Below are 8,865 nucleotides of genomic sequence, written 5' to 3'. Positions count from 1 at the left end.
CAGGTCACAAACACTGCTGCACCTGAATGCTGCTTTAATACCGAGCACGTTTCCAGCAGCCCCATGGGACAGCTGGGAACCTGGCTCTTCCCAGAGAAAGGCACCCACAACAACTTGTGCTCCCCTTTTCCCCCTCCTCATGCCAACCCCTCTTGTTCCTCTCAGCTCTTGCCCGCGGAGGGTTGTGGCTGGCTGCCTCAGCGCCTTTCACACCTGCTGCAGCCACATCCCTCCCAGACCCCCACATCCCTCTCCCAGGACCAGTTTACCCTCAGAGACCCTACTCCTACCATGCCCAAACCCACTGGTCACTGGTCACTGACCTCCCACCAACCCACACAACCTCTGCTGCCCGTGCCCCAACACTGCCGCAGAGTTACCACCATCCCTGGTGGTTTCCACCATACCGCCGCCCAATGCACACCCCTCTCCTTCCCCCACAGACCCCTGGCGCTTCCCACTTCCCCTCAGAGACCTGCTACAGCCCTCACATGGCTTCACACCACCCCTCTGCCCCCAACACCGCCTCCAGCGTTGTGGCCAAAGCGGTGGCGGGGAGGCTGTGCCAGCAGAGATTTCTGGGCTGAATGTGGGGTGGGAGCGACCGAAGGGCTGAAATTGGCATGAACGTGAGGGGCAGAAAAGGGCCGGAATCGGCAGCCACGTGAGGGGCAGAAAAGGGCCGGAATCGGCAGCAACATGAGGGGCAGAAAAGGGCGGGAATTGGCAGCCACGTGAGGGGCAGAAAAGGGCCGGAATCGGCGGCTGCGTGAGGGGCAGAAAAGGGCCGGAATCGGCAGCTGCGTGAGGGGCAGAAAAGGGCCGGAATCGGCGGCCGCGTGAGGGGCAGAAAAGGGCGGGAATCGGCAGCCGCGTGAGGGGCAGAAAAGGGCCGGAATCGGCGGCCGCGTGAGGGGCAGAAAAGGGCGGGAATCGGCGGCTGCGTGAGGGGCAGAAAAGGGCCGGAATCGGCGGCTGCGTGAGGGGCAGAAAAGGGCCGGAATCGGCAGCCGCGTGAGGGGCAGAAAAGGGCGGGAATCGGCAGCTGCGTGAGGGGCAGAAAAGGGCGGGAATCGGCAGCCGCGTGAGGGGCAGAAAAGGGCGGGAATCGGCGGCTGCGTGAGGGGCAGAAAAGGGCCGGAATCGGCGGCTGCGTGAGGGGCAGAAAAGGGCCGGAATCGGCAGCTGCGTGAGGGGCAGAAAAGGGCCGGAATCGGCGGCTGCGTGAGGGGCAGAAAAGGGCCGGAATCGGCAGCCGCGTGAGGGGCAGAAAAGGGCGGGAATCGGCAGCTGCGTGAGGGGCAGAAAAGGGCCGGAATCGGCAGCCACGTGAGGGGCAGAAAAGGGCGGGAATCGGCAGCCGCGTGAGGGGCAGAAAAGGGCGGGAATCGGCGGCTGCGTGAGGGGCAGAAAAGGGCCGGAATCGGCGGCTGCGTGAGGGGCAGAAAAGGGCCGGAATCGGCGGCTGCGTGAGGGGCAGAAAAGGGCCAGAATCGGCGGCTGCGTGAGGGGCAGAAATGGGCCGGAATCGGCAGCAACATGAGGGGCAGAAAAGGGCCGGAATCGGCGGCTGCGTGAGGGACAGAAAAGGGCCGGAATCGGCAGCAACATGAGGGGCAGAAAAGGGCCGGAATCGGCGGCTGCGTGAGGGGCAGAAAAGGGCCGGAATCGGCGGCTGCGTGAGGGGCAGAAAAGGGCCGGAATCGGCGGCTGCGTGAGGGGCAGAAAAGGGCCGGAATCGGCGGCTGCGTGAGGGGCAGAAAAGGGCCGGAATCGGCGGCTGCGTGAGGGGCAGAAAAGGGCGGGAATCGGCAGCTGCGTGAGGGGCAGAAAAGGGCCGGAATCAGCAGCCGCGTGAGGGGCAGAAAAGGGCCGGAATCGGCAGCTGCGTGAGGGGCAGAAAAGGGCCGGAATCGGCAGCCATGTGAGGGGCAGAAAAGGGCCGGAATCGGCAGCTGCGTGAGGGGCAGAAAAGGGCCGGAATCGGCAGCTGCGTGAGGGGCAGAAAAGGGCCGGAATCGGCAGCCGCGTGAGGGGCAGAAAAGGGCGGGAATCGGCGGCTGCGTGAGGGGCAGAAAAGGGCCAGAATCGGCAGCTGCGTGAGGGGCAGAAAAGGGCCGGAATCGGCAGCTGCGTGAGGGGCAGAAAAGGGCCGGAATCGGCAGCTGCGTGAGGGGCAGAAAAGGGCCGGAATCGGCAGCTGCGTGAGGGGCAGAAAAGGGCCGGAATCGGCAGCTGCGTGAGGGGCAGAAAAGGGCGGGAATCGGCAGCCGCGTGAGGGGCAGAAAAGGGCGGGAATCGGCAGCTGCGTGAGGGGCAGAAAAGGGCGGGAATCGGCAGCTGCGTGAGGGGCAGAAAAGGGCCGGAATCGGCGGCTGCGTGAGGGGCAGAAAAGGGCCGGAATCGGCAGCAACATGAGGGGCAGAAAAGGGCCGGAATCGGCAGCAGCGTGAGGGGCAGAAAAGGGCCGGAATCGGCAGCTGCGTGAGGGGCAGAAAAGGGCCGGAATCGGCAGCAACATGAGGGGCAGAAAAGGGCGGGAATCGGCAGCAGCGTGAGGGGCAGAAAAGGGCGGGAATCGGCGGCTGCGTGAGGGGCAGAAAAGGGCCGGAATCGGCGGCTGCGTGAGGGGCAGAAAAGGGCGGGAATCGGCGGCTGCGTGAGGGGCAGAAAAGGGCCGGAATCGGCAGCTGCGTGAGGGGCAGAAAAGGGCGGGAATCGGCAGCCGCGTGAGGGGCAGAAAAGGGCCGGAATCGGCAGCAACATGAGGGGCAGAAAAGGGCCGGAATCGGCAGCTGCGTGAGGGGCAGAAAAGGGCCGGAATCGGCAGCTGCGTGAGGGGCAGAAAAGGGCCGGAATCGGCGGCTGCGTGAGGGGCAGAAAAGGGCCGGAATCGGCAGCTGCGTGAGGGGCAGAAAAGGGCGGAATCGGCGGCTGCGTGAGGGGCAGAAAAGGGCCGGAATCGGCAGTCGTGTGAGGGGCAGAAAAGGGCGGAATCGGCGGCTGCGTGAGGGGCAGAAAAGGGCCGGAATCGGCAGTCGTGTGAGGGGCAGAAAAGGGCCCAAATGGGATGCAGTGTGAGGGGATGGAAAGTGCAGGAATGGCTGCAGCTTGAGGTGGAGAAAAAGGTGGGAAAAGGCTGTCGTGTGATGGGGAAAAAAGGGCGGCAGGTGGCTGCGGCAGGTGGGAGGCAAAGAGTGGGTAGCGGTGCAAGCATGAGGTGGAGAAAATAGGGGGAAGCGGCTCCAGCAGAACAGGATTAAAATGGTGGGAAGGGTCTGTAGCGTGAGGGGGAAGCGGCTGTGGCATGAGGGGTACAAAAGGGAGAGAATCAGTGCAAGCGTGAGGTTGGAGAAAACAGCTGGAAGCTGCGCAGTCCTGAGGGGGAGAAGACTGTGGGAAGCGGTGTGAGCATGAGGGGGAGAAGTCCGTGAAGCCACATTCTGAAGAAAGTGGAATTTTTGGAATTTTCTTCTTACCCATAATAACGAACCATGTGAGCCTGGCAAAACAGAATCTGACGGCCAGAGAAGGCAACTGAGAGGTAGGGAAGCACTTGTTTTCTGCCAATATCCTTGAAAAGAGATAAGAAACTGATCAAGGGAAACATCCTGCCTCAGAAGAGGCTGAGAACGGGGTTATAAAGCGTATAGTCAAGGAGAACAATTAACTGGGATGTTGATAAGAACTAAAACAGAGTGCCCTTTAGGTGAACTATGACTATTACAATACTAAAAATCACACCAATAGGCCAGATCCCACCCCCCCACCCCCCCAACAAGCCCCTTACTCTCTGAGCATGTTTGGTCAATTAAAAGAGAGCTGTACCTTTAAGCGAAAAAGAAATTAACCAGTTATTAGCTGAGGCGTGTGAATATTAGCTCTGACTGACACATTTAAAGGGCTTGTAGTTTCTCGGCGCGGTGTGCTAGCTTTGCGGGGTTACGACCCAGCACCCATCTTTGCGCAGAAATGACATTAATAAAATACCTCCGCTCTGCGCGTAGTTCGGCGTTTCGCGCAGCGGGCGAAAGGACCCGCTTTTCGCGATGACGGAAGGGCAGCGGCGTGAGGGGGAGAAAAGGGCGGGAAGCGGCGCGAGCGTGAGGGGGCAACGGCCGTAACGGTCGCCTGGGGGCGCCGGTCTGGGCGCAGCGCTTGTGCCGCTCCCTCTCCTCGGCGGGCAGCGGCGCTCGGGGCTGCCGGTGGAGGGAGCGCGGTGCCGGCCGAGGTCGTGCGCCCAGCCCCGGCGGTCCCTTCCCCCTGAGGGCGAAGCGGGGGAGCGGCCGGTGCTCCGTCTGTGCGCAGCGGCCGGGCTCCTGTGGTAAAAACACCCCCCCTCCCCCCAACACCCCCCCCCCGCCCCACACACACACTTTTAGGGTGAAACGACCGCTTGCGCAGCTGTGAAACCCGCCAGGGCAGGGGTTGGCCACAGTCAAAGCACTCTTTGTGCAGGGGAGCGTCGGGCAGGCAGGGCTTGAGGGCTGGCGGCTGGTTTGGCAGAGCGTGGTGGTCGCAGTCGCTGCTGGAGGCATCGCCGTGGCCGCGCGAGAGGACGCTGGGACAAAGGCAGGGCTGTTTGGGGCAAGGCAGCAACGCTTCACCTCGCGGGTGGGTGGAGGAGGCGCATCTTGAAGTGATACGAAGGGGTAATGGTTTTAAACTGAAAGAGGGTAGATTCAGACTAGATCTAAGGAAGAAATGATTTACGCTGAGGGTGGGGAAACACGGGCCCAGGTTGCCCAGAGAGGTGGGTGGTGCCCCATTGCTAGAAACATTCAAGGTGAGGTAGGATGGGGCTCTGAGCAACCTGATCTGGTTGAAGATGCCCCTGGCCATGGCAGGGGGGGTGTTTTCAATTACACAACCGTCAAAAGTGCCTTCCAAATCTAAACTGCTCTGTGATCTCTCCTGAGCTACCACATCCCTAACACAGTTTCAAGTGCTTAAAAACTGAGCAGGGAAGATGAGGCTTTGCCAGGCTGGTGTTTGAGCATCATGAAAAACACTGACCCAGGGAGACAGTGCTGTCCCTCAGGTGCCACCTGACTGTTCTCCCTGTCTTGGAGCCACCATCGTTTGCAGCTGTCTGCTTTTCGGCAGGCGAGAAGCGAGTTGCTGGCTGGCGTTGTGTAGGCAGGGAGATGCTGAATGTGGCTGTTGTTGGAGGGATCTCTCGGCATCTCTGATTAACGAAAAGCTCTTCCGCTGTGGCAGGTGTGGTGGTCTCAAGGCATTTGCCTTTCTGCATTGCTCCATGGGCAGCTCGGTGAGGCAAGTGGGGATCTCTGTGTTGAAGCTTAGGAAGTCCTGACCCAGGAGGGACCTGACACATGGAAACTGTTAAGTGAGAAGCAAAACCTTGTGTGTAAAGGACAGGCTGGGCTGGAGGGTGGCAGCATGATGGGGAGGCGGCCTTGGTTCCTATGGGTCTGGGTAGAAATGAGTTTTGAGGGAGCTTTCAAGAGCCACAGGTACCATGGGGGTCCCTCAAAACGAAGGGAGCTCTGCTAGGCAGTGTGACAGAGAATAGATGCAAATCGAAGCCACCAGGACCCCGTGTCTCCTGCTGTGCTGCCTTGCCTGCGCTCACCACGCACCGATTTGCCAGAGACTGCTCTGGCGCTATGCTTTGGAGCGGACTCAGACCTGTCCTTGGGCGGGGGTGGTACCGCCCTGGGCAGGGCCGGGGGAGGGAGAAGGTGCCTGGCACTGCTCCGTGCGCCCCTTGCAGTCAGGGCAAAGTCCTGCTGAGTCCAAAGGGCCCGGACTGGTCCTAGTGTGTGCCAGGGCTGCCGCGCTGCCCACCAGCCCCACTTCCCAGCATTGTGTTCCTGCCCCCAGCGCTGTGGTGTCGGTGGCACGCGGTGGGCTTTGGGGGGGCCCCAGGACTCCTGAAAGGTGTTTCCCCTGTGTGTGTGGGTAAATCTGTTGCTTGCAGCTCTCCCGCGCAGCCATCTGTGGGGTTGGGGAGAGCTCCCACCTCAGCGTGGTGCTCGTCCTCACATAAGGGGCGTGTCCCCAGCCCTGGGGCACAGGGTGGATCAAGGGTGGGGAGAGACATGTCTCTTCTCATGCCCACCCTACCCTTGTGTGCCAGTCACCCTCCTGCTTCCTGCAGCTGTTCTGACAGCAGTAACAAGGGGTGTTTTGAGTCATTTGGGGGAGTTTCAGTCTCTCCCACTCCAGAGCATCCCTGGGTGGGGGCATCACTACAGTGCAGTGCTGCCTGCTGGGAAGCCGCTCTCTGGAGGAATAAGCGGGGAGGGCGAGGGCACTACCTGGCTCACTCAGTTCTGCCACTCTCTGGGCTCGCGTCTTCCCTCACAGTTTTTCCCCTGGTAACTGGTGACATTGCAGCCCTGGGGGAGGAGAGAACCTCCTCCTGGAAATCCCCTTCGCACCCATTTTCCCCCTTTCCCATGACAGCCCTGGGGTCTCAAGGAGGCAGAGGGGATCCCTGCTGTGGGGCTGGGGGTGGGAGGGGTGACCAAAGCGCGGACCACCTTAGCTGTGGGGGATGCGTGTCTGCAGCACGAAGGACAGGAGCACCAGTAACGGTGTTGTGAGGCTCCTGCTCGAACTGCTCCAGCACAGAGGGGCTGGAGCTGGTGCGAGGGAGTTGGCTCCCTGCGGGGGGGCCGCTGCCCGATGAAAGGGGACACCCCTGTGCGCAAGCCGGTGCTGCAGCCGCTCGCCTTGATGCACCAGCGATCCCTTCCTGGCCTCAGGCCCCTGACGCTGCTGGGCTTGGCGTCGTCAGGTTGAGGTGAGAGCTGCCCAGCAGCCCAGCAGAGGCTCCGTCTGTCCATCCTGCCGGCTTGCCCCCGCCGCCCCTCCCCCGCACCCCGCTTCGTGCACCCACAGAGACAGGGGATTTCCAAAGCCAGTGTCCCCCGCACGGGACACGCCAGCATTTCGGGGAAAGGGCCCTGCCTGCTCTCCTTGCCCTCCAGTAACCCCAGCCCAGCCAGTCAGTGGGCAGCACTGGGCTGCGTCACCAGTCTCCGGCAGACTCCAGGCAGCTGAGGTCCTAGTCCCAGAGTGTGGGGCTGGCAGTGGCTGCTGCGGGGACCTGCCTGCTCTGGGCAGGTGAGGCCTTGGCCTGGCATTACCGAATCAGGGTGCCTCGGTTCCTCTGGTTGCTGGGGGTGGGAGCCGGGGCTCAGCCAGGAGCAACCCCCCCACCACAGCCCTGGGCAGCTCCATGCTGGCTACAGCCCCTGCACACATCCAAGCCTGGAGGCAGCTGTTTTTTGGGACCTGTCTTTTAGGATGTGTCCCTGTTGGCCTCTGGGTCTGCATGGCTGAGGCGGGAGCCCCTGAGTACCTCCAGCCAGCACTACGTCCCCGGCACTGCCTGCGACCCATACAGGACTGCATCCGTGTTCCAAACTAATTCCCTTTCTCCCTCCCCGGTAGCATCTCATGTCAGAACCATGAGTGTCCTCCTGAGGTTGAAGGTGCTTGTTGTACCTTTGACAGAGGGGAGGACAAACCTTGTGTCCCCAGCGGCAGCCGACCCTCCTATGCTCCGGCCGTGTCCCCAAGGCGTGCCAGCGCTCCCCAGGGCTGAGCCCCCTCAGTGCGTGGGCCACAGGGAGACACATCCACAGTGGGGGCCAGCCCCAGATCTACCCGGGAGAGACAGAGGCTCCTGTCTGATCACCACCATGTAATGCTGGGGGTAGGTGCTCGGCTGTTGCTGCTATTTACTTTTTTTGTCCTAGAATCAGTTATCTCCAGGTAGTTTTTATTCAGGATCCGCCGCGAGAGCTCTGCTTCGTACTGGACCTCATGCTGGACCGACCCGTGGCCGTGTCCCCTTCCCACCGCTTTCTACCAGGGACTCAGAGTGTCGCCTCTGCTAGCCCCACGCGACCCCAGCGTGCCACCCATGTGCAAGGTAGCCAGGTTTCACATCCTCCCCGCCGCACGTCATCCGCTTTCTGTTCCAGCCGCATCTTCCCCTTCCGCTCCCAGTGAGGAGGGAAGCGGATCCCGAGCCGCCGCACTGCCATGCCTACATTGTGCTCCTGGGAGGGATTTGCTCCTTGTCTGGGGGGTTTCCTCAGTGCCGCCTCCTCCTCTACAGCCCCGTGGCAATGGTGGTTTTGCCGGTTCGTGTCCCCAGCTCAATCCCTGAGCGTGAGAAGCTCACGCGTGTGGGGCTGAGCACGTCCCTGGCCTGTGGGCTCGGACCCTGTCGCTGGCATGACCTGGCGCTCCAGTGCCAAAGGCCTCAAGCCCAGCCTCCGCATGGAGGCTGTGCCAGGCCCCGCAGAGCACCCCACCATCCCTGCCCCATGTGCGCAAGCCTCGTGTGCAGACCCCCACACACCGGGGCGGTGACGGGGAAGGAAAGGGGAACCAGTGTCCGGAGACTTCCCAAGCAGGGCTGCGGTGTCACCAGGCAAAGCTGCTGGCTGGGAGAACTGGTCTGGCTGAGGGCAGGATCCAGCTTTCCTCCGCACCCTGCCCCAGCTAACGGCTCCTGGGGGCAGCTGCAGGCTTCCCCTCCACTGCCCAGGGTGCAGGCGCACACACACACGTGTGTGTGTGTGTGTCTGTGTGTCCACGACAGGGTCCAAAGCCTGCAGGAACGGGGTTGTCCGGTGAACCTGTATTTTGCCTGTTCCGCCTCTGTGTCATCCCTTGGGCCCTGCAAGGAGGGGCCAGCCACGTGCCCCTCACACCCACGGGGCGAACGCTGGTGTCGCGGTGCCCAGCCACCCCCGGGGGCCTACCTGGGCACTGGCGGACCCGGCAAGGACTCCCCTGCCCTGGCTGGTGTTGGCTCTGCTCACACCTGGTTAGCCAGGGAGCCACGTGCCCCAGGGCCGCTGCTGGTGGCTGTGGCCT

Source organism: Phalacrocorax carbo, chromosome 26, assembly GCF_963921805.1.
Source record: "Phalacrocorax carbo chromosome 26, bPhaCar2.1, whole genome shotgun sequence".
Lineage (NCBI taxonomy): Eukaryota > Metazoa > Chordata > Aves > Suliformes > Phalacrocoracidae > Phalacrocorax > Phalacrocorax carbo.
The sequence above is the reverse complement of the archived record's forward strand: the minus strand, read 5'-3'. Positions refer to the sequence as shown.